The following is a 26,987-nucleotide window of genomic DNA, read 5'->3' as shown; positions in this document are numbered from 1 at the left end:
GAGTTCCTTCCACATGATTGGCTGATTAGATATTTGTATTAAGCAGCAAGCGTGCAGGTGTACCTAATAAAGTGGCCACAGAGTGTACTTCTCTGTCACTTTAGCATGGTCACAGTCATGGAGTTTTACAGTTCTGTGGGCGTTTTCTTATTCCAAACACCTGGGCCTCTCACCATATCAACAGCTGGTGTCACTGGGGATGTTTTCACTGGGTGTTCATTTCTTGTTCCTTTGCTGGGAAGGCAGCTGTCCTCTAGATGTGACGGGTAACCTTGTGAAATCTGCAGTGAATCATTTTTTGTATCCTCAGACCTGTCCCTTGCAAGTTACATTGGTGCTCATCATTGACCACGAGTCCAGACTGTCAGCTCTTACAATGTTGTATGCCATTCTGATCAACTTTCAGCATCTTATCTTTTAGTTTGGAACTTAGAGGAGTTGAATTCGTGCAGATTATTTAGCCAGTTGGTGGTGAATCTGTAGGGTTGATTGCCACAGACAGCTATGGAGACCAATTCTGTTCCTGTGTCTTATGGTCTCATAAACTAATCAGAATCAGCTTTAATATCAACTGCATATATTGTGAAATTGGTTGTTTCCGCAGCAGCAGTACATTGTAATACATAATAATAGAAAAAAACTTGGGATTACAGTATGAATATATATGTGTATATAAAATAGTTAAATAAAACAACAAGTAGTGAGATAGTGTTCATGGGTTCATTATCCATTCAGAAATCTGATGGCAGAGGGAAAGAAGCTGTTCCTGAATCATTGTGTGTGTGCCTTCAGGTACCTCTTGAGAAGAGGACATATCCTGAGTGATAGGAGTCCTTAATGATGGATGCTGCCTTTTTGAGGCATTGCTCCTTGAAGATGTCCTGAATGCTATGCAGGTTTGTGCCCATGATGGAGCTGACTGAGTTTACAACTTTCTGCAGCTTCCGGTGTGTCATTAAAAAAGTGACTAATGGTAGCAGCACCGATGGAAATCTGTAAATGTTAATCAAGTCCGGGAAGTGATTCTGAGGTGTTAATATTCAAAGTAATGCAGAGTTGGCACTTGTGAGCTTTAGGGTGTCTCTGGTTTTGCAGGTAGTTTATAGTTATTTGTGCAGCCTCCTACATGATTCTTTAATCGGATACTTACTCACTGAGCATGACGCTTTAACAAGTATGTTCAGAGAAAACAAATTATATTAAGGTTTTTAATTCTCAGCTTTAAATAGTGGAATGAGAGTGAGGAATGGTGGGTGGTGTGTTAATGTATAACTTCAGTCCAAAGATAAAGTTAACAGAGCAAACTATTTCCACTTAGCCTTCCATAGGACCTCAAATGGCATTTTTAAGACGACTCCCTCCACTTTGCTTTATTTTCACAATCAGGTTTTGATTCAGATTCCACTAAATTTATTAATCACATGTACATTGAAACAAATGTGTTGTTTCCTTAACAACTAACAAAACCAAAGAGTGTGCTGAGGGCAGCCTGCATGCATTCCGGTGCCAATGTAGCATGTCCACAATGTTCAGCAGAACAACGCAATCAACAATAATGACCATTTCAAGCAACAACTACATAGTGAACAGTTGGGCATTGAGGCGTGTGATAGAACAGAGGAATCTGGGAATACTGGCCCAGAATTCATTGAAAGTGGCATCGCATGTAGAGAGGTTTGTGAAGAAATTTTTTAGCACATTGGCCTTCATATATCAAAGTATTGGATACAGGAGATGGGATGTTATGTTGAAGTTGTGTAAGATGTTGGTGAGGCCTAATTTGAAGTATAGTGTGCAGTTTTGGTCACCTACCTACAGGAAAGATGTAAATAAGGTTGAAAGAGTGCAGAGAAACTTTACAAAGATGTTGCTAGGACTGGAGGACCTGAGTTATAAGGAAAGATAAAGAAAGATTAAATGTGAATAAACTCTTCTTGGGCTTTCTGCCAGTTACAGGTATTGATTTTAACCGATGTTTTGATGACAAATTCTTCCATCTTCATCAGGGATGGTGCCTAGGCATGTCTATAAAACCACTGTACTAGACATGCCCATGGATCATCCTTGATCCTTTTCAAAGATTTAATAGATTAAGACTTTATTTCTTGGAACGTAGAAGATTGAGGGGATATTTGATAGAGGTATACAAAATTATGAGGGTTATAGATATAGATAGATAGATAGGGTTATAGATAGATAAAACTATAAGTTTTTTCTACTTAAATTGGTGAGATTAGAACTAGAGGTCATAGGTGAAGGTGAAATGTTTAAGGGGACCATGAAGGGAAACTTCTTCACTCAGAGGGTGGTGAGAGTGTGGAACGAGCTGCCAGCACAAGTGGTGCATGCGAGCTCGATTTCAACATTTAAGAGAAGTTTGGATAAGTACCCAGATGGTAGGGGTATGGAGGCCTTTGATCTGGGTTCAGGTCGAATGAGAATAAGTAGTATAACTGATTTGGCACGGACAAGATGGACTGTTTCTGTGCTGTACTTTTCTATGACTCTCTAACTGTAACAACAGAAACAAAACAACAACAGCAAAACACCTCTCCCGCCCACCCACCCACATGCAAACAGTCTTCCAACCCCAGCGTAGGCTTATTTATTTGTATGCTAAAATTTACTTTCACGTTTTTCAATGTAAAAGTGTAAAGGCTCACTGACTTGTGGTGTGAAAAACATTGTTTTGTGGCAGCATTACAGTGTAAAGGCATAAAATTGCTATCAATTGAAGTAAGAAGTGCAAACGAAAGGAATAATGTGATAGTGTTCATGGGTTCTTGGACCATTCAGAAACCTGGTGGCTCGGGGAAGAAGCTGGTTCTGACTGATTACTGTGCATTCAACTTCTGTTGTTACTTTTGATAAACAGTAGACAATAGGTGCAGAAGTAGACCATTTGGCCCTTCAAGCCTGCACTGCCATTTTGAGATCATGGCTGATCATCTACTATCAATACCCGGTTCCTGCCTTGTCCCCATATCCCTTGATTTCCCTATCCGTAAGATACCTATCTAGCTCCTTCTTGAAAGCATCCAGAGAATTGGCCTCCACTGCCTTCCGAGGCAGTGCATTCCAGACCCCCACAGCTCTCTGGGAGAAGAAGTTTTTCCTTAACTCTGTCCTAAATGACCTACCCCTTATTCTCAAACCATGCCCTCTGGTACTGGACTCTCCTAGCATCTGGAACATATTTCCTGCCTCTATCTTGTCCAATCCCTTAATAATCTTATATGTTGCAATCAGATCCCCTCTCAATCTCCTTAATTCCAGCGTGTACAAGCCCAGTCTCTCTAACCTCTCTGCGTAAGACAGTCCTGACATCCCAGGAATTAACCTGGTGAATCTATGCTGCACTTCCTCTACAGCTAGGATGTCCTTCCTTAACCCTGGAGACCAAAACTGTACACAATACTTCAGGTGTGGTCTCGCCAGAGCCCTGTACAAATGCAAGAGGATTTCCTTGCTCTTGTACTCAATTCCCTTTGTAATAAAGGCCAACATTCCATTAGCTTTCTTCACTGCCTGCTGCACTTGCTCATTCACCTTCAGTGACCGATGAACAAGGACTCCTAGATCTCTTTGTATTTCTCCCTTACCTAACTACAACACTCGGATAATAATCTGCCTTCCTGTTCTTACTCCCAAAGTGGATAACCTCACAATTATTCACATTAAACGTCATCTGCCAAGTATCTGCCCACTCACTCAGCCTATCCAAGTCACCCTGAATTCTCCTAACATCCTCATCACATGTCACGCTGCCACCCAGCTTAGTATCATCAGCAAACTTGCTGATGTTATTCTCATTTCCTTCATCTAAATCGTTGATGTAAATCGTAAACAGCTGTGGTCACAATACTGAACCCTGTGGCACCCCACTAGTCACCACCTGCCATTCCGAGAAACACCCATTCACTGCTACCCTTTGCTTTCTATCTGCCAACCAGTTTTCTATCCATGTTAATGTCTTCCCCCCAATGCCATGAGCTTTAATTTTACCCACCAATCTCCCATGTGGGACCTTATCAAATGCCTTCTGAAAATCAAGGTACACTACATCCACTGGATCTCCTTTGTCTAACTTCCTGGTTACATCCTGGAAAAACTCCAATAGGTATTAGGTATTATATTCTTAAAGTGTGGGTGTCTGTGTCCTTGTCAAGAACAGATGTCCACACATGAGGGATATAACTATGACAGAGTATGTCAGCGTGCCTTCCCCATCCAAGGAGACTCAGTTTTACAAGGAGACTCTTCTTGTCCTTTATCAGCAACTATTGTCCGAGTTCCTGGGTTTAAGCTCCAAACTGGAACTTGAGCACAAGCTCCGGAACGAGATTCAAAAGCAATGCCACATCGAGGTTCAACATGACCATAAGATATAAGAGCAGTGATAGGCCATTCAGCTCATTAAGTCAATCATGGCTGGCTTTATTTAACCCTGTTCCCCAAACTTCTCCCCATAACTCTTAACCCAATTAAGGCCTTCTCAATCTTAGTCTTAAATAGACCCAATGATTTGGCCTCTACAGCCATCTGTGGCAATGAATTCCACAGTTTCACCATCCTCTGGTTAAAGAAATTCCTCCTTGTCTTCCTCCTAAAGGGACGACCCTTTATTCTGAGGTTGTGCCCTATGATAGACTCTTCTGCTCTGCTACGTCCTTGTCATGTCCATTCTATCCAGGTTTTTCAGTAACTGGTAGGTTTCAATGAAATCAGAATCAGGTTTAATATCATTGGCTTATGTTGTGGAATTTGTTGTTTTGTGGCGGCAATGCAAAATAATAAAGCTGATTACAGTTATAAATATATACATATATGTGTTAAGTTAAATAAGTAGTGCAAAAAGAGTAAAATAGTGAGATAGTGTCCTTGGGTTCAATGTCCATTCAAAAATCAGACGGCCGAGTGGGAAAAGCTGTTCCTAATTTGTTGAGGGAGTGCCTCAGGCTCCTGTACCTCCTCCCTGTTGGTTCCCACTCATCCTTCTGAACTCCACCAAGCACAGACCTGAAGGCATCTAACACTCCTCGTATGATGAGCCTTTCATTCCTATGAAATTTCCTATGTAATGTAAGCAACCTTTTGATATGACATAAAACAGAATCTTGGTCTGCCTGCCCAATGAAGTGCAAAAGCCTCCATGTTATTTCTCTAAAAAAATCGATTCACACTAGAGAGGAAGTAGAAGAGATTTACCACGCCTAGAGAGCATGTCTTATGAGAAAAGGTTAAGCGAGCTAGAGCTTTTCTCTTTGGAATGATGGAGGATGAGAGGTAACTTGATAGTGGTGTACAAGATGATAAGAGGCATAAATAGAGTGGACAGACAGCAACTTTTTCCAGGGGCAAAAATGGCTAATACGAGGAGGCATAATTTTAATGTGATTGGAAGGAAGTATGGGGGGGGAATACCAGAGGTAGTTTTTTTACGCAGAGTGGTGGGTGTGTGGAACACTCTGCTGTGCTGGAGGTAGAAGCAGATATATTTGGGACTCTGAGACTTTTATAGATGATAGAAAATGGGGGGCTCTGCGGGAAAGAAGGGTTAGATTGATCTTGGAGCAGGTTAAAGCATCAGCACAACATTGTGGGCTGAAGGGCCTGTTCTGTGCTGTAATGTTCTATGTTCTCCTCTGCCAAAAGTAATTAACTTGTCATTAAATTTATTCATTGTTTCTGGGCTTCTGAGTTCAAACTGTCTGCAGTGAGAGCATTGACTCATTTGGCACTGAACTGTTATTTTTAACACTTCCTTGATTAGTTTCACAAATTACAACTTGTTGATGAAGGGCCTGAAGCCTTAATTGTAATCCCCTATTTGTGACCCCAGGAGCGTTGTATTCAATTGCGACAACATTGCTACAAACACTACCATCCATCCCACAATCTCTTTGACCAACTACCGTCAGGAAGGAGGTACAGGAACGTCAGGACTAGGACTGCCAGATGGGTAACAGCTTCTTCCCTCAGGCTATGAGACTAATGAATACCCTGCCACGTCCAAGATCTCAGCACTAGGGCAGCACACTGTTTACCTGTGTTGTATGCTACATGCACTTTGAATTATATTTTGTTAACTTAATTGTGGTAATATTTTGTTTTGTGTTCTGCAAGATAGTGTAACACCATTACAACATCAGTGACACAAGTTCAGTTCCAGCCACTGTCTATAAGGTGTTTGTACATTCTCTCCATAACCATGTGGCTTTCCTCCTGGTGCTTTGGTTTCCTCCCACATTCCAAAGATGTACAGGTAGGGTTAGTGAGTTGTGAGCCTGCTATGTTGGTGCCAGAAGCATGGCGGCATTGCGGGCTGCCCCCCTGCACATCCTCAGACTGTTGGTTGTTGATGCATTTCACGGATTGTTAGGCAATGATGTGAGAAACTGAGGTGATAGGCAGTAGAGGGAATGGACTAAAAAGGATGAAAATTCACTACTTTCTCTCCTTTAGAAATATATCTTATGAGCTGATGGTACATATAAATGTCTAGATATTAAGAGGAAATTATGCCACATGCACAACACTCAGTGTTACGGGTTCTCTTCTTAAACCCATCACCCCTACAGCAACTTAGGCTGCTGACTACATCTCGCTAAAGTCCTCCTGTCCTGGAAAAGTTTTCAACTGGATGAGAGAAGGTCCATGGACTTGCAGCTTTTATCAAATGACTTCATATGTCTTTTAGGTGAAGATCTCTCTTGGAGATCAGGTCTTCGGAGCTTCTGTTGGCATTTCTGTAACTCTGGGTTTTTACGGAATGGGGTTGCTAGCCTCATGTCCAATCCTCCTCCTTTCACAGCTGGGCTTGGTGGAGTTATTATTAGTGTGCTAATTGTTCAATGTATTCAGACAATTAGAGACATAAATCTCCAATCCGTCAAGTCTGTTTGTCCCACTCCACTGTTTGCATTGTGCAAACAACATTGCACTCTAAATCTCCTTGGTATTTCTGGTAGATATGGACATTACTTGACTTTGTATAGCAACACACACACACACACACACACACACACACACACACACACACACACACACACACACACACACACACACACACACAAAATGCTGAAGGAACTCAGCAAGTCAGCTGATCTTCAAGATTTGTTAAATCTTCGCTTGTAAAAGTGCCATAACCAGCTGTTTCTCAATTTCTGCTCCCATGTCTAAAACCAGCTCACTTCCCAGTGAGAGCAACACAGTGGACAGGCAGTAATTTCCTCTTAGAGAAATTACATACTGACAGAACAGGTACTCAGGTGCTTGTGCACCATCTGACTCCCTCTCCCCTATTCCTGTCTCTATAAGCAGAATTAGGCCATTCAGCCCATTGGTTGTGTCTCCGTCATTTCCCATGACTAACCTATTATCCCCCTCACCCCCATTCTCTGTCCTTCTTGTTACCTTTGACGCCCTTTCTAATAAAGAACCTATCAACATCTGCTTTAAATATACCCAATGACTTGGCCTCCACAGCCACCTGTGGCAATGAATTGCACAGGTTCACCACCCTCTGGCTACAGAGACTCCTCCTCATCTCTGATCTAAAGGGACAACCCTCTTTTATGAGGCCGTGCCCTCACTTGCTTATCCAATTTCCATACTGGGATGAGCTTAAAATCCCTATTCAAATTATTAGAAAGTCACAGTTTCTTTTGTTCTTATTTATGGACTGTATTTATAGTATTGTATTATATGTACACATACAGTGTGACTGACTGAGGCCTCCTTTGGTCAGGGTTGACCATGGATGTGGTATCCTAGCTGTCTGGGTGATACGCTGTTGCCCATGCAGCAGGTTCCCCTGATGAATACAAAGGAATGTCAGAGACTGATACATTTTGACACCGGAGGCATCACAGGAATTGCCAGTCAGCATTGAACTGCCAGTCAGTGTTGGGCTGCGTTAGGGACTCCAGCTCTGGATTTTGCCCTCAGGGTTTACTTCTGAAGCCTTCCCCATGAGTGGGCACAGCTGCAAGGCAATGGAGGTTTGAGATCAGAGTTTTCCTTCTCCTAAATGAGCTCTACCAAACATGGCTGATGAGCCCTATCTGTCTAAAGTGACTGATTTTAAGGTGCCAGTAACCTGCCTTTGACCCTTCTCCTGTCAGTAGAAATGGTTCTGCCAGGTTTATTAGCTAAGCCACACATGAAGGACAGGAGCTGGACTTGGTTGTCAATTTGAGGCGAATGCCATTGGGAGCATTTAATAGGTAGTGGGAGCTTATCCACATTACCTGAATGAACCATGTACGATGTACATATGACAAATAAGGCTAATCTTTTCCTGAGGAAGGTTTGTGACCCAAAATGTAGACACTTTATTCCTTTCCATTGACGCTGCCTGACCTGCTGAGTTAGAAACATAGAAAACCTACAGCACAATACAGGCCCTTCGGCCACAATGCTATGTCGAACACGTACTTACTTAGAAATTGCATAAGGTTACCCATAGCCCTCTTTTTCTAAGCTCCATGTTCCTATCCAGGAGTCTTTTAAAAGATCCTATCATATCCTCCTCCACCAGCCCATTTCATGCACTCACTACTCTCTGCGTAAAAAAAAAACAACTTACCCCTGACATCTCCTCTGTACCTACTTCCAAGCACCTTAAAACTGTGCCCTCTCATGTTAGCCATTTCAGCCCTGGGGAAAAGCTTCTGACTTTCCACATGATCAATGCCTTTCATCATCTTGCATTCCTCTATCAGGTCACCTTTCATCCTCTGTCACTCCAAGTTCACTCAACCTATTCTTATAAGGAATGCTCCCCAATCCAGGCAGCATGTTTGTAAATCTCCTCTGCACCCTTTCTATGGTTTCCACATCCTTCCTGTAGTGAGGTGAACAGAACTGAGCACAGTACTCCCAAGTGGGGTCTGACCAGGGTCCTATATAATTGTAACATTACCTCTTGGCTCTTAAACTCGGTCCCACGATTGATGAAGGCCAATGCACTGTATGCCTTCTTAACCACAGAGTCAACCTGCGCAGCAGCTTTGAGTGTCCTATGGACTCGGACCCCAAGATCCCTCTGATCCTCCACACTGCCGAGAGTCTTACCATTTATACTATATTCTGCCATCATATTTGACTGACCAAAATGAACCACTTCACACTCATCTGGGTTGAACTCCATCTGCTACTTCTCAGCCCAGTTTTGCATCCTATCAATGTCCTGCTGTAACCTCTGACAGCCCTCCACACTATCCACAACACCCCCAACCTTTGTGTCATCAGCAAATTTACTAACCCACCTCTCCACTTCCTCATCCAGGTCATTTATAAAAATCACGAAGAGAAGGGGTCCTAGAACAGATCCCTGAGGCACTACACTGGTCACCAACCTCCATGCAGAGTATGACCTGGCTACAACCACTCTTTGCCTTCTGTGGGCAAGCCAGTTCTGGATCCACAAAGCAATGTTCCCTTGGATCCCATGCCTCCTTCCTTTCTCAATAAGCCTTGCATGGGGTACCTTATCAAATGCCTTGCTGAAATCCATATGCACTACATCTGCTCTACCTTCATCAATGTGTTTAGTCACATCCTCAAAAAATTCAATCAGGCTCTTAAGGCACGACCTGCCCTTGACAAAGCCATGCTGACTCTTCCTAATCATATTATGCCTCTCCAAATGTTCATAAATCCTGCCTCTCAGGATCTTTTCCATCAACTTACCAATTACTGAAATAAGACTCACTGGTCTATAATTTCCTGGGCTATCTCTACTCCCTTTCTTGAATAATAGAACAACATCTGCAGCCCTCCAATCCTCTGGAACCTCTCCCATCCCCAGTGATGATGCAAAGATAATTTCCAGAGGCTCAGTAATACTAGAATACTACAGCACAGTACAGACCCATCAGCCCTCGAAATTGTGCCGACCTATAAATGCCTTTTTTTAAAAAAGTACTAAACCCACACTACCCCATAACCCTCTATTTTTCTTTCATCCATGTGCCTGTCCAAGAGGCTCTTAAATACCCCTAATGTTTTAGCCTCCACCACCATCCCTGGCAAGTCATTCCAGGCACTCAAAACCCTCTGTGTAAAAAAAATGCTTACTGCTGATGACTCCCCTCCCTTAACTTTGTACATATGCCCTCTGGTGTTTACTATTCGTGCCCTGGGAAACAGGTACTGACTATCCACCCTATCTATGCCTCTCATAATCTTGTAGACCTCTGTCAAGTCCCCTCTCATTCTCTTTTCTCCAAAGAGAAAAGTCCCAGCTCTGCTAACCTTGTCTCATAAGACTTGTTTTCTAATCCAGGTAACATCCTGGTAAATCTCCTCCGCATCCTCTCCATAGCTTCCACATCCTTCCTATAATGAAGTGACCAGAACTGAACACAATACTCTAAGTGTGGTCTTACCAGAGATTTGTAGAGTTGCAACATGACCTCTCTACTCTTGAACTCAACCCCCCCTATTAATGAAGCCTAGCATCCCATAGGCCTTAACTATCCTATCAACCTGTGTAGCGACCTTGAGGGGTGTATGGATTTGAACCCCAATGTCCCTCTGTTCATCCACACTTTTTTAAGTAACTGACCATTAATCCTGTACTCAGCCTTGTGGTTTGTCCTTCCAAAATGCATCACCTGACACTTAACTGGATTGAATTCCATCTCCACTTTTCTGCCCAACTCTGCATCCTGTCTATATCCTCTTGTAACCTTCGACAACCTGCAGCTCCATCCACAACTCCTCCAATCTTCGTGTCATCCACAAACTTACTCACCCATCCTTCTGCCTTTTTACCCAGGTCATTTATAAAAAACACAAAGAGCAGGGGTTCCAGGACAAATCCTTGTGGCACTGCACTAGTCACTGACCTCCAGGCTACCCCTCCCCTACAGTCTCCTCCCTTGCCTCTCACAGTAGCCTGGGGTACATCTTATCTGGTCCTGGAGACGTATCCAACTTGATGCTTTCCAAAAGCTCCTGCACCTCCTCTTTCTTAATGTCTATATGCTCAATTTTTTAAATCCACTGTAACTCATCCCTACAATTGCCAATTTTCTGTAGTGAATACTGAAACAAAGTATCCATTAAGTATCTCTGCTATCTCCTCTGGTTCCATACACACTTTTTCACTGTCACACTTGATTGGTCCTATTCTCTCACGTCTTATCCTCTTTGCTCTTTACTTACTCGTAGAATGCCTTGGGGTTTTCTTTAATCCTGCTCGCCAAAGCCTTCACATGGCCCCTTCTGGCTCTTTTAATTTCATTCTTAAGTTCCTTCCTACAACCATTTTAATCTATTAGATCTCTATCGTTACCGAGCTTTTTGATCCATAAGCTTTTCTTCTTGACTAGCTTTTCAACAGTCTTTGTACACCACAGTTCCTGTACCCTACCATTCATTCCCTATCTCATTGGAACATACCTATGCAGAACCCACACAAATATTCTCTGAACATCTGCCACATTTCTTCTGTACATTTCCCTGAGAACATCTGTTCCCAATTTATGCTTCCAAGTTCCTGCCTGATAGCTTTATATTTCCCCTTACTACAATTAAAGACTTTCCTAACTTGCCTGTTCCTATCCCTCTCCAGTGCTATGGTAAAGGAGATAGAATTGTGATCACTATTCCTCACTCTATTCCTATACTCACTGTCGTGTGGCACAGGCAGTAATCCCAAGATTACTACCTTCGAGGTCCTGCTTCTCAACTTCCTTCCTAACTCCCTGTAGTCTGTTTTCAGGACCCCCTCCCTTTTCCTACCTATGTCATTGGTACCAATATGTACCATGACCTCTGGCTGTTCACCTTCCCACTTAAGATATCGTGGACGTGATCAGAAACACCCCAGACCTTGGCACCTGGGAGGCAAACCACCATCTGTGTTTCTTTTCTGTGTCCACAGAATCCTCCAGCATTTTGTGTGTGTTACTCTGGATTTCCAGCATTTGCAGAATCTGCTGTGTTTTTAATTTTTAATCTTTTTTAGACATTTTTCCCTCCCTCCCCCCACTGCACCAATATCTGAATGTCTAGTGATTCTTCAAAATCTCACAAACCTCGATAGGGCCTTTAATCTGATTTCAAATCTAAAGAAGCAATTTCTCTTGTCTGGACGCCCTGTGTATTCTGGAATTGTCTGTTAAACATTGCTCACAGTTGTTGCAAACTCCATTTATCCCCATAGCAACCATTAAATGCACCAGTTAGCTGTTGCTAAGGTGGTCTGGTAGAACTAGGAACCAAGGAATGATTTGTTTTGTGTTTGCAGAAAAGGAAGACATGCAATTCTGTAGCGTCCTTTACAATGTCAGGAATCTGGAGAAGGGATCAAAGGGTCTGGAGAGAAAGCAGGTACAGGGTTCTGAGTTGGATGATCAGCCATGATCATACTGAATGGCGGTACAGGCTCGAAGGGCCAAATGGCCTCCTCCTGCACCTATTTTCTATGTTGCTATGAATCCAAAATTCTTCACAGTCAATGAAGTATCTTTGAAGTTCAATGTTATAATGGAAGGTGGGGTGGTGGGGGGGGGGGGGGGGGGGCGAATCCGGTAGAAAGATCCTGTAGAAAGCATTCTACCAATGACCAGGCAATCAATTCACCTACACACAAAATGCTGGGCATCTCAGCAAGTTGGTCAGAGTGTGGTAGAACAAAGGGATCCAGGATACAGGTCCATAATTCATTGAAAGTAGCATCACAGGCTGATAGGATTACAAAGAAAGCTTTTGGCATATTGGCCTTCATAAATCAAAGTATTGAGTGCATGAGATGGGATATCATGTTGAAGCTGTGTAAGATATTGGTGAGGCCTAATTTACAGTACTGCGCAGTTTTGGTCATCTACCTATAGGAAAGATGTAAATAAAGTTGAAAGAAACATAGAAACATAGAAAACCTTCAGCACAATACAGACTCTTTAGTCCACAAAGCTGTGCCAAACATGCCCTTACCTTAGAAATGACATAGGGTTACCCATAGCCCACTGTTTTTCTGAGCTCCATGTACCTGTCCAGGAGTCTCTTAAAAGACCCTATCGTATCCGCCTCCATCAGCATCGCCGGCAGCCCATTTCACGCACTCATCACTTTCTGAGTAAAAAAAACTTACCCCTGGTAGCTCTTCTGCACCTACTTCAAAGCACCTTAAAACTGTGCCCTCTTGTGCTAGCCATTTCAGCCCTGGGAGAAAGCCTCTGACTATCCGCACGATCAATGCCTCTCATCATCTTATAAAGCTCTATCAGGTCACCCCTCATCCTCTGTCACTCCAAGGAGAAAAGGCCAAGTTCACTCAACCTATTCTCATAAGGCATGCTCTCCAATCCAGGCAACATCCCTGTAAATCTCCTCTGCACCCTTTCTATAGTTTCCACATCCTTCCTGTAGTGAGGTGACCAGAACTGAGCGCAGTACTCCCAAGTGGAGTCACATGGAGGTCCTATATAGCTGCAACATTGCCTCTTGGCTCTTAAACTCAGTCCCAAGATTGATGAAGGCCAATGTGCCGTATGCCTTCTTAACCACAGAGTCAACCTGCACAGCAGCTTTGAGTGCCCTATGGACTCGGACCCCAAGATCCCTCTGATCCTCCACACTGCCAAGAGTCTTACCATTTATACTATTTTCTGTCATCACATTTGACCTACCAAAATGAACCACCTCACACTTATCTGGATTGAACTCCATCTGCCACTACTCAGCCCAGTTTTGCATCCTATCGATGTCCCACTGTAACCTCTGACAGCCCTCCACACTATCCACAACACTCCCAACCTTTGTGCCATCAACAAATTTACTAACCCATCCTTCCACTTCCTTGTCTAGGTCATTTATAAAAATTACGAAGAGAAGGGGTCCCAGAACAGATCCCTGAGGCACTCCATTGGTGACTGACCTCCATGCAGAATATGACTCATCTACAACCAGTCTTTGCCTTCTGTGGGCAAGCCAGTTCTGGATCCAAAAGCAATGTCCCCTTGGATCCCATGCCTCCTTCCTTTCTCAGTAAGCTTTGCATGGGGTACCTTGTCAAATGGCTTGCTGAAATCCATATGCACTACATCTACTGCTTTACCTTCATCACTGTTCAGTCACATCTTCAAAAAATTCTGTCAGGCTTGTAAGGCATGACCTGCCTTTGACAAAGCCATGCTGACTCTTCCTAATCATGTTATGCCTCTCCAAATATTCATAAATCTTGCCTCTCAGGATCTTCTCCATCAACTTACCAACCACTGAAGTAAGACTCATAGGTCTATAATTTCCTGGGCTATCTCTACTCCCTTTCTTGAATAAGGGAACAACATCCACAACCCTCCAATCCTCCGGAACCTCTCCCGTCCCCATTGATGATGCAAAGATCATCACCAGAGGCTCAGCAATCTCCTCACTCACCACCTACAGTAGTACTGCCTGTGCCACACGACAGTGAGTATAGGAATAGAGTGAGGAATAGTGATCACAATTCTATCTCCTTTACCATAGCACTGGAGAGGGATAGGAACAGACAAGTTAGGAAAGTTCGGCGAAACGGTCTCCCAGACTCCTGGATCCGGTGCTCCTGATGTGGCCATTTATACATTGGGGAAACCCGCCGCAGACTGGGAGACCGTTTCGCCGAACACCGGCGCTCAGTCCTGCAGCAGTGGCGAGATCTCCCTGTGGCAATTTCTTTTCTTGCCTCCAACATAGCCTGGGGTATTTCTCATCTGGTCCTGGTAACTTACCCAACTTGATGCTTTACAAAAGCTTCAGCACATCCTCTTCCTTAATATCTACATGCTCAAGCTTTTCGGTCTGCTGCAAGTTATCCCTACAATCGCCAAGACCCTTTTCCATAGTGAATACTGAAGCAAAGTACTCATTAAGTACCTCTGCTAGCTCCTCCAGTTCCATAAACGCTTTTCCACTGTCACTCTTGATTTGTCCTATTCTCTCGTGTCTTATCCTCTTGCTCTTCACATACTTGTAGAATGCCTTGGGGTTTTCCTTAATCCTGTCTGCCAAGGCTTTCTCATGGCCCCTTCTGGCTCTTCTGGCTAATTTCATTCATAAGCTCCTTCCTTCTAGCCTTATAATCCTCTAGATCTCTATCTGAGTTTTTTGAACCTTTTGTAAGCTCTTCTTTTCTTCTTGACGATTTACAAAAGCCTTTCTACACCACAGTTCATGTACCTTCCCATCCTTTCCTTGTCTCATTGGAACGTACCTTTGCAGAACTCCACGCAAATATCGCCTGAACATTTGCCACATTTCTTCCATACTTTTCCCTGAGAACACCTGTTTCCAATTTATGCTTTCATGGTCCTGCCTGATAGCTTGATGTTTCCCCTTACTCCGGTTAAATGCTTCCCTAAGTTGTTCCAATCCCTCTCCCACTGAGAGACCTGACACCTCACCAGGTTCATTTCCCAATACCAGATCAAGTACAGCCTCTCCTCTTGTAGGCTTATCTACATACTGTGTCAAGAAACCTTCCTGAATACACCTAACAAACCCCACCCTATCTAAACCTCTCGCTGTAGGGACATGACAATTGATATTTAGGAAATTAAAATCTCCTACCACAACAACCCTGTTATTATTACACCTTTCCAGAATCTGTCTCTATATCTGCTCCTCAATATCCCTGTTACTATTGGGTGGTCTATAAAATACACCCAGCAGCGTTAATGACCTCTTCCTGTTCCTAACTTCCACCCACAGAGACTCCGTAGACAATCCCTCCATAACTTCCTCGTTTTCTGCAGCTGTGACACTATCTCTGAACAACAGTGCTATGCCCCCAGCTGTTTTGCCACCCACCTTGTCCTTTCTGAAATATCTAAAGCATGGCACTTGAAGTAATCATTCCTGCCCCTGAGCCATCCAGAACATCATAGCCCCAAGTACTGATCCACACTCTAAGCTCATCCACTTTGTTCACAACACTCCTTGCATTAAAATAGACACATCTCAAAACATCGGTCTGAGCACGATCCTTCTCTATTACCTGCCTATCCTCCCTCTCGCACTGTCTACAAGCTTTCTCTATTTGTGAGCCAAACACCTCTTCCTCCGTCTCTTCAGTTTGGTTCCCACCCCTCAGCAATCCAAGTTTAAACTCTCCCCAATAGCCTTAGCAAACCCCCCTGCCAGGATATTGGCCCCCCCTCAGATTCAATTGCAATCCGTCCTTTTTGTACGGGTCACTCCTGCCCCAAAAGAGATCCCAATGATCCAGAAATCTGAATCCCTGCCCCCTGCTCCAATCCCTCAGTCACATATACCACCTCACTCTATACCTGTACTGTCCATCACATGGTACAGGCAGTAATCCCAAGATTACTACCTTTGTGGTTCTGCTTCTCAACTTCCTTCCTAACTCCCTGTAGTCTGCTTTCAGGACCTCCTTCCTTTTCCTACCTATGTTGTTGGTACCAATGTGTACCACGATCTCTGGCTGTTCTCCTTCCCACTTCAGGATACCTTGGATGCGATCAGAAACATCCTGGACCCTGGCACCTGGAAGGCAAACTACCATCCATGCTTCTTTCCTGTGTCCACAGAATTGCCTGTCTGACCCCCAAACTAGAGAGTCCCCTATCACTGCTGCCATTCTTTCCCTACCCTTCTGAGCACGGGGCCGGACTCTGTGTCAGAGGTGTGGCCACTCTTGCTTCCCCCAGGTAGGCCGTCCTCCCCAACAGTACTCAAGCAGGAGTACTTATTGTCGAGGGTTACAACCACAGGGGTACTCTCTGGCATCTGACTGCTGCACTTCCCTCTCCTGACTGATACCCACTTATCTGTCTCTTGAGGCCCCAGTGTGACTACCTGCTGTCACCTCCTCACTCTCCCTGACCAGATGACGGTCAAAAAGCTGTGTCTCCAGTTCCCTAACGAGGTCCCTAAGGAGCTACAGCTTGATGCACCTGGCGCAGGTGTGGCCGTCTGGGAGGCTGGCAGTCTCCCAGACATCCCACGTCTGACACCGAGCACAGAACACCTGCCTCACGCACACACTTCCTGTCCGTATTCTGTACAGATAACCTACCTCTCCTCAACCCGTTACCGCCGAAGCCCCGTTGAGCCAAAGCCTTCCTACTCTGTCTCCTTCCACTCTACTCTTACACTCCACTCTATAAAGTTGTCTCCTTTTAAACTCTTCTCACTGTTCTCACTAGCTGACGTCTACGTGCTTGCGCAGTTGTGCCCCAATCAAACCACTGAGGAAATAGATAGGTAGATAGATAGATACTTTATTCATCCCCAAGGAGAAATTCAACATTTTTTCCAGTGTCCCATACACTTATTGTAGCAAAACTAATAATATACAGTATTTAAATCAGTAGAAATATGATATGCATCTAAAATCACCCTCCCAAAAAGCATTAATAAATAGCTTTTAAAAAGTTCTTAAATAGTTCACTAAAGTGCATTGAGTGGTAACTTAAGTTCAGTCCTAACCCCGGCACTTTAACATATCTTGCCCCTGGTGGTTGAATTGTAAAGCCGAATGGCGTTGGGGAGTAATGATCTCTTCATCCTGTCTGAGGAGCATTGCATTGACAGCAACCTGCTGCTGAAGCTGCTTCTCTGTCTCTGGATGGTGCTGTGCAGAGGATGTTCAGGGTTTTCCATGATTGACCGTAGCCTACTCAGCGCCCTCCACTCTGCCACCGATGTCATACTGTCCAGTTCTGTGCCCACGACAGAGCCCGCCTTCCTTACCAGCTTATTAAGACGTGAGGCGTCCCTCTTCTTAATGCTGCCTCCCCAGCACGCCACCACAAAGAAGAGGGCGCTCTCCACAACTGACCGATAGAACATCTTCAGCATCTCACTACAAACATTGAATGACGCCAGCCTTCTGAGGAAGTACAGTCGACTCTGTGCTTTCCTGCACAGGGCATCTGTGTTGGCAGTCCAGTCTAGCTTCTCATCTAACTGCACTCCCAGATACTTATAGGTCTTAACCTGCTCCACACATTCTCCATTAATGATCACTGGCTCCATATGAGGCCTAGATCTCCTAAAGTCCACCACCATCTCCTTGGTGATATTGAGACGCAGGTAGTTTGAGTTGCACCATATCACAAAGTCCTGTATCAGTTTCCTATACTCTTCCTCCTGACCATTCCTGACACACCCCACTATGGCCGCGTCATCAGTGAACTTCTGCACATGGCAGGACTCCGAGTTATATTGGACGTCTGATGTGTACAGGGTGAACAGGACCAGAGAGAGCATGGTCCCCTGCGGCGCTCCTGTGCTGCTGACCACCGTGTCAGACCTACAGTCTCCCAACCGCACATACTGAGGTCTGTCTGTCAAGTAGTCCGTTATCCAAGCCACCGTGTGTGAGTCCACTCCCATCTCTGTTAGTTTGTGCCTTAAGATCCTGGGCTGGATGGTGTTAAAGGCACTAGAGAAGTCCAGGAATGTAATCCTCACAGCACCACTGAACCTGTCCAGGTGAGAGAGGGATTTGTGCAGCAAGTACGTGATAGCATCCTCCACTCCCACCTTCTCCTGATACGCAAACTGAAGAGGATCCCGGGCGTGCCTGGTTTGTGGCCTCAGATTCTGTATTATCAGCCGCTCCATGGTCTTCATCACGTGCAACGTCAAAGCAACAGGTCTGAAGTCATTCATCTCCCTTGGTTGTGGTTTCTTCGGTACCGGGACAATACAGGATGTTTTCCACTGTCTGGGTACCCTTCTCTGCTCCAGGCTCATGTTGAAGATGCGCTGAAGGGGTTCTCCCAGCTCAGATGCACAGGCCCTCAGTAATCGTGGGGATACTCCATCCGGTCCAGCCGCCTTGCTGGTACAGATCTTCCTCAGTTGACCTTTCACCTGTGCAGCCGTAATCTTGGGCGTGGGTAAGGTCTCCTGTGAGTGGCTATTTTCCTGTGAGGGAAGTGAGAGGGAGGACGAGTAGAGAGACAAGCCTGGTGTGGAGTTCTGCGGTGAGGATGAGATTGTGCTATCGAACCTATTGAAGAAGTTATTCAGCTGGTTCGCTTTCTCCACATCTCCACTTATGTTTGCCCCCCGCTTTGCACCGCATCCGGTGATGATCTTCATCCCGTCCCACACCTCCTTCATGCTTTTGTTCTAGCTTCCTCCTATACTGCTCCTTTGCCCCCCTGATCTGTACTCTGAGTTCCTTCTGAACTCTTTTAAGCTCCAACTGATTGCCATCTTTAAAGGCCCTCTTCTTCTATAAGAGTACAGAAAAAATTTACAAGAATGTTGCCAGGACTGGAGAACCTGAGTTATAGGGAATGGTTGAATAGGTTAGGACTTTATTCCCTGGAACATAGAAAATTGAGAGGAGATTTGATAGAAGTATATACACTTATGAAGGGTATAGATAAGGTAAATGCAAGCAGGCATATTTCACTGACTTTGGGTGGGACTTCACCAAGAGGTCATGGCTTAAGAGTTAAAGGTGAAAAGTTTAAGGGGTGAATGAGGAGGCACTTTGTCACTCAGGGATTGTGAGAGCGTGGAATGAGCTGCCAGTACAGGTGGTGCATGTATGCTCAATTTCAACATATGGATTGTAGGGGTATGGAGGGCTATGGTCCTGGTGCAGATCAATGGGTATAGATTGTTTAAATGGCTCAGCATTGACTAGATGGGCGGAATGGCCAGTTTCTGTGCTATACTTTACTATGACTATGAGTCTAAGTCAGGCAGCATCTGTGGAATCTGATGGTTCAGGTGACGCACCCTTTGCCACGGAGGTCCTGCTACAGCTGGTGACATAAGTGGTGGTATCTGATCAAGACTTTCAAAGTACTATAAACCTACCCCTTGCAGATGCATCAGTTTAAGGGCAGCCCATTAGTATGGGGGTGAGCGTAATGGTTTATAGTGCCAGCTGTAAGATCCAGGTTCAATTCCCACCAGGAGTTTGTACGTCCGGGTGATCTGATATCCTCCTACATTCCAAAGACGTACGGGTAAGTTGAGTGTATTCTGTGTTGGTACTGGAAGCATGGAGGCGCTTGTGAGCTGCCCCCCAGCACATCCTTGTACTGTACTGGTCGTTGATGTGAATGATGCATTTCACTGTGTGGGTCAATCTACCTGTGTCAAATAAAGCTGATCTTTCAACGCCCAACTTCTGAAGTCCTGCCTTTTCTGTCACATCCGGAGGACAGCATGTCTTCCCACCAAAAGAGCTAGAAATGAACACCCAGTGAAAACATCCCCAGTGACACCAGCTGTTGACATGGTGAAAGGCCCGGGTGTTTGGAATAAGAAAACGCCCACAGAACTGTAAAACTCCATGACGGTGACCATGCTAAAGTGACAGAGAAGTACACTCTGTGGCCACTTTATTAGGTACACCTGCACGCCTGCTGCTTAATACAAATATCTAATCAGCCAATCACGTGGAAGGAACTCAATGCTTAAAAGCATACAGGCATCGTCAAGAGGTTCAGTTGTTCAGACCAAACATCAGAATAGGGAAAAAATGTGATCCAAGTGACTTTGACTGAGGATTGATTGTTAGTGCTAGACAGGGTGGTTTGAGTATTTCAGAAACTGCTGATCTCCTGGGATTTTTGCACACAATAGTCACTAGAATTTACAGAGGGTGATGAGAAAAACAAAACATCCAGTGGAGTGTCAGTTCTGTGAGCAAAAATGCTTTGTTAATGAGAAAGGTCAGAGGAAAATGGCCAGACTGGTTCAAGCTGACAGTAACTCAAATAACCACGCATTACAACAGTAATGAGCAGCAGAGTATCTCTGAACACACATGTTGGACCTTGAAGTGGATGGGCTGCAGCAGCAGAAGGCCACAAACATTCACTTCGTGGCCACCTTATTAGGTACGGGAGGCATCTAATAAAAGAGCCACGGAGTCAATGCTGGCGCCAGAAACATGGCGACACTTGTGGTCTGTCCCTAGCACAATCCTCAGACGGTGTCAGTGGCTGACGTAGCTGATGTATTTCACTATATGTTTCGATGTACATGTGAATGTAAAGCTAATTTTCAGCACTGATGGGCAATGTTATATGAATGTCCAAATTAGAAGCAGGAATGCTCCTTGGCCCCTCAGACTGCTTTATCATTTAATAGTTAGACTGTAAATTCAACTTTTTGGTCCCGTATACTTGTAAACCCCTTTCCTGTAGCAGAGGCCACAGACTCTGCTACTACGCCCTCTGCAGAAAGTTTTTTGAAGATCTGCTCCCCAAGAGAGGAAAACAAATGCCTCATTTCCATCTGAAATGAGCTGGCATTTATATTTGAACAATGATGTATTGTTCCAGATCTTCCGACAGTATAAAATCATCCCCAGATTGTCAGCAGCTCTTAACATCTTTTAAAGATATTGAAAAGATTGGCTTTATTTATCACATCTGCTTTGAAACCTACAGTGAAATATACTGTTTACGTGAAATCAAAGCAGCAAGGATTGGCCTGCCAGTGTTACCATGTTTCGAAAACCAACATAGCGTACCCGCAACATACTAACCCTAACCTGTGCATCTTTCAAATGTGGGAGAAAACCCAGAGGGAACCCACATGGTCACAGGGGAAAAAGTACAAACTCATCACAGACAGCGAGAGGAATTCAACCCAGATTTTACAGCTAGTGTTGTAAAGCGTTGTGCAGCCACTGCGTTACTGCGCCCACCCTTATGTTTATGTTTCTGCTGTGACCCAGACTGGTTCCACTTTCCCCATCACTCCTCCGTGTGGAATCTCTGAAGCAGTGTGTGTGGAGCGATGAAGGTCAACAATCAGAGTATTAAATGGGATAATTGCTCTGAGGCACTGACTGACTGATCATCACAAACTGGACTGCTTTTTTCTCTGGTTTCTGGCTGTACTCCACAAAAGCCATCCCTGAAACTGCAAACTAAGTGTGATTGACAAAGACCAAAGCTTCATTCGTGTGTGACAATATTCACTTTATCTGGCTGCAGTCACACTGGCCTGATGGATTGTACTAACAATTATTCTGAACGTCTAGCCAATGGCCACCCACCCAACACATTCACCCTGTCTGAATACCCTGCCGACCCCCTGTCACTCCCATCCCTCCATTCCTCAACTCACAGACACACTCTCATCCTGCACTGGTCACTTTTCATCTTTTATTGCCGCTGTTTTATGTATTTATATGACTGCTTGTTTCATTATGATAGTGTCAGTGACAATATACTGTCCCACATAATCATGTACCTCATACTTTATGTCAACCTGTCACTCTCCAGGTCATGCCACACATGGACTTGTGCTGATATCATTTTGTGACTGTATGCACTGTATTGTAACTATGTGCTGTGTGTGACTATATGTACATCTTGGCCCCAGAGGAACGATGTTCTGTTTAGCTGTATATGTGTGTACGGTTGACTGGTGATAAACTGTAGGTCTGGTGGCAGGTGACGGCTGTCTGAGTCTCACCAGTTGCAGTCTGCAGACTGGAGTCTTCCTGCGCCCACTCGCCCTGATGCCTTTGTAATGATTGGTGCCGGCCAACTGCCTGAGAAGCTGAAGCTGTACTTTCTTTACAGGAGAGACATTGGTGTCCCTGGATCGAATTCCAGACTGAACACGGTGACTGAAGACCATGAGGGCAGTGGGTTGTCTGTGCCAGCCCAGGATGAGGGACTGAAGTCTGGAGAAAAGCACAAGCCTTGGTACGATGAGTTAATGCTTCACCATTCCTCAGTAAATGGTTAACAGGTTTGTCCAGGTGTAGTTTCTTCTTGTATAACCAAACATCACTGAAAGAAACTAGTCAGCCTATTGATCCTGTGATAGTTCCTTGATAAGATCTGATTTGCCCCATTCTTTTCCCACAAAACCTTACATTGTTCCTTTTAAAATATTTATCTAATTCTACTTTGAAGATAACTATTGAAACTACTTCCATAAAAAACACAAAATGCTGGCAGAACTCAGCAGGCCGGACAGCATCTATGAGAGGAGGTAGTGACGGCATTTCGGGCCGAAACCCTTCATCAGGAGTGAAGTAACATGGGATGGTGCAGAGGGGATAAGAAGTGGGGGGAGGGATGAAGTAGAGAGTTGGGAAGTGATAGGCTAGGGGGAAGCATTATGGGAAATAAAAGAGAAAAAAAGGTAGGGCTGGGGGGAGATTATAGTGAGGGGGGAAAAAGAGAACCAGACTAAAATTATAGATAGGGATGGGGTAAGGGGGGGCAGGGGTATCAACGAAGGTCTGTGAGTTGAATGTTCATGTCGGTAGGTAGGAGGCTACCTAGGCGGAAGATAAGGTATTGCTCCATCAACCTGCGTGTGGCCTCATCTTGACGGTAGAGGAGGCCATGGACAGACATATCGGAGTGGGAGTGGTCTGTGGAATTGAAGTGTGTGCCACAGGGAGATCCCGTCACTACTGGAGGACCAAGCGCCGGTGTTCGGCGAAACGGTCTCCCAGTCTGCGGTGGGTCTCCCCAGTGTATAAATGGCCACATCAGGAGCACCGGATCCAGGAGTCTGGGAGACCGTTTCGCCGAACACCAGCGCTCAGTCCTCCAGCAGTGGCGGGATCTCCCTGTGGCCACACACTTCAATTCCACAGACCACTCCCACTCTGATATGTCTGTCCATGGCCTTCTCTACCGTCAAGATGAGGCCACACGCAGGTCAATGGAGCAATACCTTATCTCCCGCCTAGGTAGCCTCCTACCTGCCGACATGAACATAAAACTCACAGACCTCCATTGATACCCCTGCCCTCCCCTTACTCCATCCCTATCTATAATTTTAGTCTGGTTCTCTTTTTTTTCCCCCCTCACTATAATCTCTCCCCCAGCCCTACCTATCTTTCCCTTTTATTTCCCATAATTCTCTACTTTCTCCCTAGCCCATTTCCCTCCAGCCTATCACTTCCCAGCTCTCTACTTCATCTCTCCCCCCACTTCTTATCCCCTCTCGACCACTCCTGATGAAGGGTTTCAGCCCGAAACGTCGTCTCTACCTCCTCCCAGAGATGCTATCTGGCCTGCTGAATTCTGCCAGCATTTTGTGTTTTTTATTTATTTCCAGCATCTGCAGATTCACTCGTGTTGCCTTTGAATAAACCACTTCCATTGTTTATTTAAATTAGAGATACAACACAGTAACCGGACCTTCTGGCCCAATGACCCTGTGCCCCCCAATCACACCCATATGATTAATTAACCTACTGAGCTGTACGTCTTTAGACTGTGGGAGGAAACTGAAGCACCTGCAGACAACCCACAAAGTGATGGGGAGAATGTACAAACTCCTTACAGACAGTGGCTGTAGTTGATCTTACAGCTGGCACTGTAAAGCGTTACGCCCACCCCCACACTACTGCGCTGCCCCTAGTACCCATAAACTAATGCACCTGAATGGGGAAGGGTTACAGTACTTTGAATGTCTTGTCAGATATCAACACGTGTCACCAGCTGTAATGGGACCTCAGTGGCGAGGGAGCTGAATGGCAGAGCAGACTCAGTGGGCCAATTGGCCTACCTCTGCTTCTATATCTTATGGCCTAATGAACCGTCAGATTCCACAGATGCTGCCTGGCTTGCTGAGATCCCCAGCAACAATTTGTGTGCATGTGGACAAATTATCTGGTCACTGGTAGAACATTTTCTGCAGGATCTTTCTACAGGACTCCTCCCACCCCCCCATTATGACATTGAACTTCAAAAATACTTAATCAGTGGCAGGAATTGAACCCAGGTCACTGACTCTGTAGTAGCATTATGCTAATCACTATATTATCACTCTGCCTTCGTTTGTTCTTCCAGGCAGAGCACTACAGCACAGAAGCAGATTGTTCGGCCCAACTAGTCTGTACCAAGCTGTTAATTTGCCTAGTCCTATCAACATACACTTGTAACCTTGCCCTCCATATCCCTCCCATCCTTGTGCCTACCCAAAGTTCTCTTAAATATTGAAATCGAACCCACATCCACCACTTACACTGGCAGATCATTCAACACTCACACCACCATCTGAGTGAAGAGTTTCCCCATCAGGGTCTCCTTAAACATTTCATCTTTCATCCTTAACCAATGAGATCTAATTCTAGTCTCACCCAACCTCAGTGGAAAATGCCAGCTTGCATTTACACTATCTATTCCCCGCATAATGTTGTATACCTCTATCAAATCTCCCCTCAACCTTCTACTTTCTAGGTTCCAACCTATTCAACCTTTCCCCATAACTCAAGTCCTAGCAACAACCTTGTGTAAGTGCAGAGAAGACACCCTCCGGCCCCACCAAACTTGGGAGATTGAAGTACCAGCCCCCCAAATCCCCCTGTTTGTGTGGATGCTGCGTGATTGGTTACCCTGTTACAAATCAGTGCTACAAAATAACAGACAGTAGACCACATACAATTAAACAATTTAGCTTTATAATTCTTAATTTGACAAAAGGGTTAGTAAAGAAAAAGGCCCATTTTAAATGAAACAGTCTAATGTGCACAAGTTGGAGCTCACAGTTTCCCCTTCGCCGATCTTCCTTCGATCTCCCTGGGCTTCATCAAATGCCGGCCTCTCTCCAGGTTGACTCCTCCAACTTCTCTATGGTGTCTTCTCTCTTCTCCCTCATCAAAAGCCCCAAGCCCAACCTTAGTGTCTGTCACCAGAGAAATCGCCCCTGAATCCGTTCATCCTGAATGGATGGCACACAATTCTCCTATCTCTTATCTTCAACAGTAACCCAAACTTGCACAGAGAACAGAAAAGCATAACAGAGAAAAATATCAACCATGCGAACCAGGGCTTTACACTGTAAATTTCCTCAGAACTTTTTCAATCTTAACGATATCTATCCTGTAAGCAGGTGATGCTGTCAGTGGGGCCACCATTGATCACCCATTCGTGGGGTGTGTGCTACAGTGGGGTAGCAGTTAGTGCGGTGTTGTTACTGCTCAGGGTAGAGTTCAGAGTTCATTTCCAAAGCCATCTGTAAGGAGTTTGTATGACTTCTCTGTGATTGCATGGGTTTCCTCTGGGTGCTCCGGTTTCCTCCCATTTTCCAAAGATGTACCGGTTGGTAGGTTAATTGTAAATTGTCTTGTGATTAGGCCAGGGTGCTGGGCGGTGGGCTGGAATGGCCAGCTCTGTGCCGTATCTCTAAATAAATACCCCGTGGACAGTAATCTGTTCATTATTATCACACGTCCTGAGATACAGTGAAAATCTTTGCTTGCATGCCATCGAGACAGATCATTTCAAACATAAGTATATTGCAATTGTACAAAAGTAAAAATAAGAACTGAATGCAAAGTATGGTGTTACTGTTACTGAGAAATGCAGTGCAGGTAGGCAAGTAAGGAGCAAGGACCATGATGGGGTAGACTGAGAGATCAAGAGTTCTGTATCATACAAGACACATGTTCAGGAGTCTGATAACAGTGGGGTAGAAGCTGTCCTTGAGCCTGGTGGTACATGCTTTCAAGATGGGTGCGGTCTTTGACTGCGTTGGCTGCTTTCCTGAGGTAGTGAGAAATGTAGACAGATATAGGGGATGGGATACTGGCCTTGTGATAGGCAGAGCAGTTGCCATACTAAGCTGTGTGACTTCTGAACGATATTTCTATGGTACTTTCCATGGTGATTTCAGGCTTACCGTCCTGTATTGCTTGTCATCATTCTTCAGTAGCCTATAAGTCATAGGAGTAGAATTAGGCCATTTGGCCCATCAATTCTGCTCTACCATTCAATCATGTCCAATTTATTTTCCATCTCAACCCCATTCTCCTTCTTTGTCCCCATAACTTTTGACACCCCGACTAATCAAGAACCTATCAACCTCCACTTTAAATATATCCAATAACTTGACCTTTACAGCGTCTTTGGCAATGAATTCCACAGATTTATCAAGCTGCCTGAAGAAATCCCTCCTCGTCTCTGTTCTAAAGGGTCCTCCTTGAATTCTGAGTCTGCAGATGGCCTATCATCCCTGATGTTACCTCTTCAGGGTCCCTGTCCTGGGCCAGTCTTTCATGTTGTACT

General features: G+C 44.7%; 1 protein-coding gene across 7 annotated transcripts in view; it reads left to right on the top strand.

Moving 5' to 3' along the window:
- LOC132399988 (syntaphilin-like) overlaps positions 1-26,987 on the top strand; it is a 62,792-nt gene that overhangs the window by 14,815 nt on the left and 20,990 nt on the right. For 5 of the 7 annotated variants that reach the window (XM_059980999.1, XM_059981000.1, XM_059981001.1 and 2 more), the window contains one exon: positions 22,533-22,658. The gene's annotated coding sequence lies outside the window, so the exon portion shown is untranslated. Of the gene's footprint in view, positions 1-1,655; positions 1,675-12,261; positions 12,346-22,532; positions 22,659-26,987 lie in introns of those variants that run through there. The other 2 variants (XM_059981004.1, XM_059981003.1) reach the window with 2 other exon arrangements.

The sequence above is a fragment of the Hypanus sabinus genome, chromosome 9, assembly GCF_030144855.1.
Source record: "Hypanus sabinus isolate sHypSab1 chromosome 9, sHypSab1.hap1, whole genome shotgun sequence".
Classification (NCBI taxonomy): Eukaryota; Metazoa; Chordata; class Chondrichthyes; order Myliobatiformes; family Dasyatidae; genus Hypanus; species Hypanus sabinus.
The sequence above is the reverse complement of the archived record's forward strand: the minus strand, read 5'-3'. Positions and strand labels throughout refer to the sequence as shown.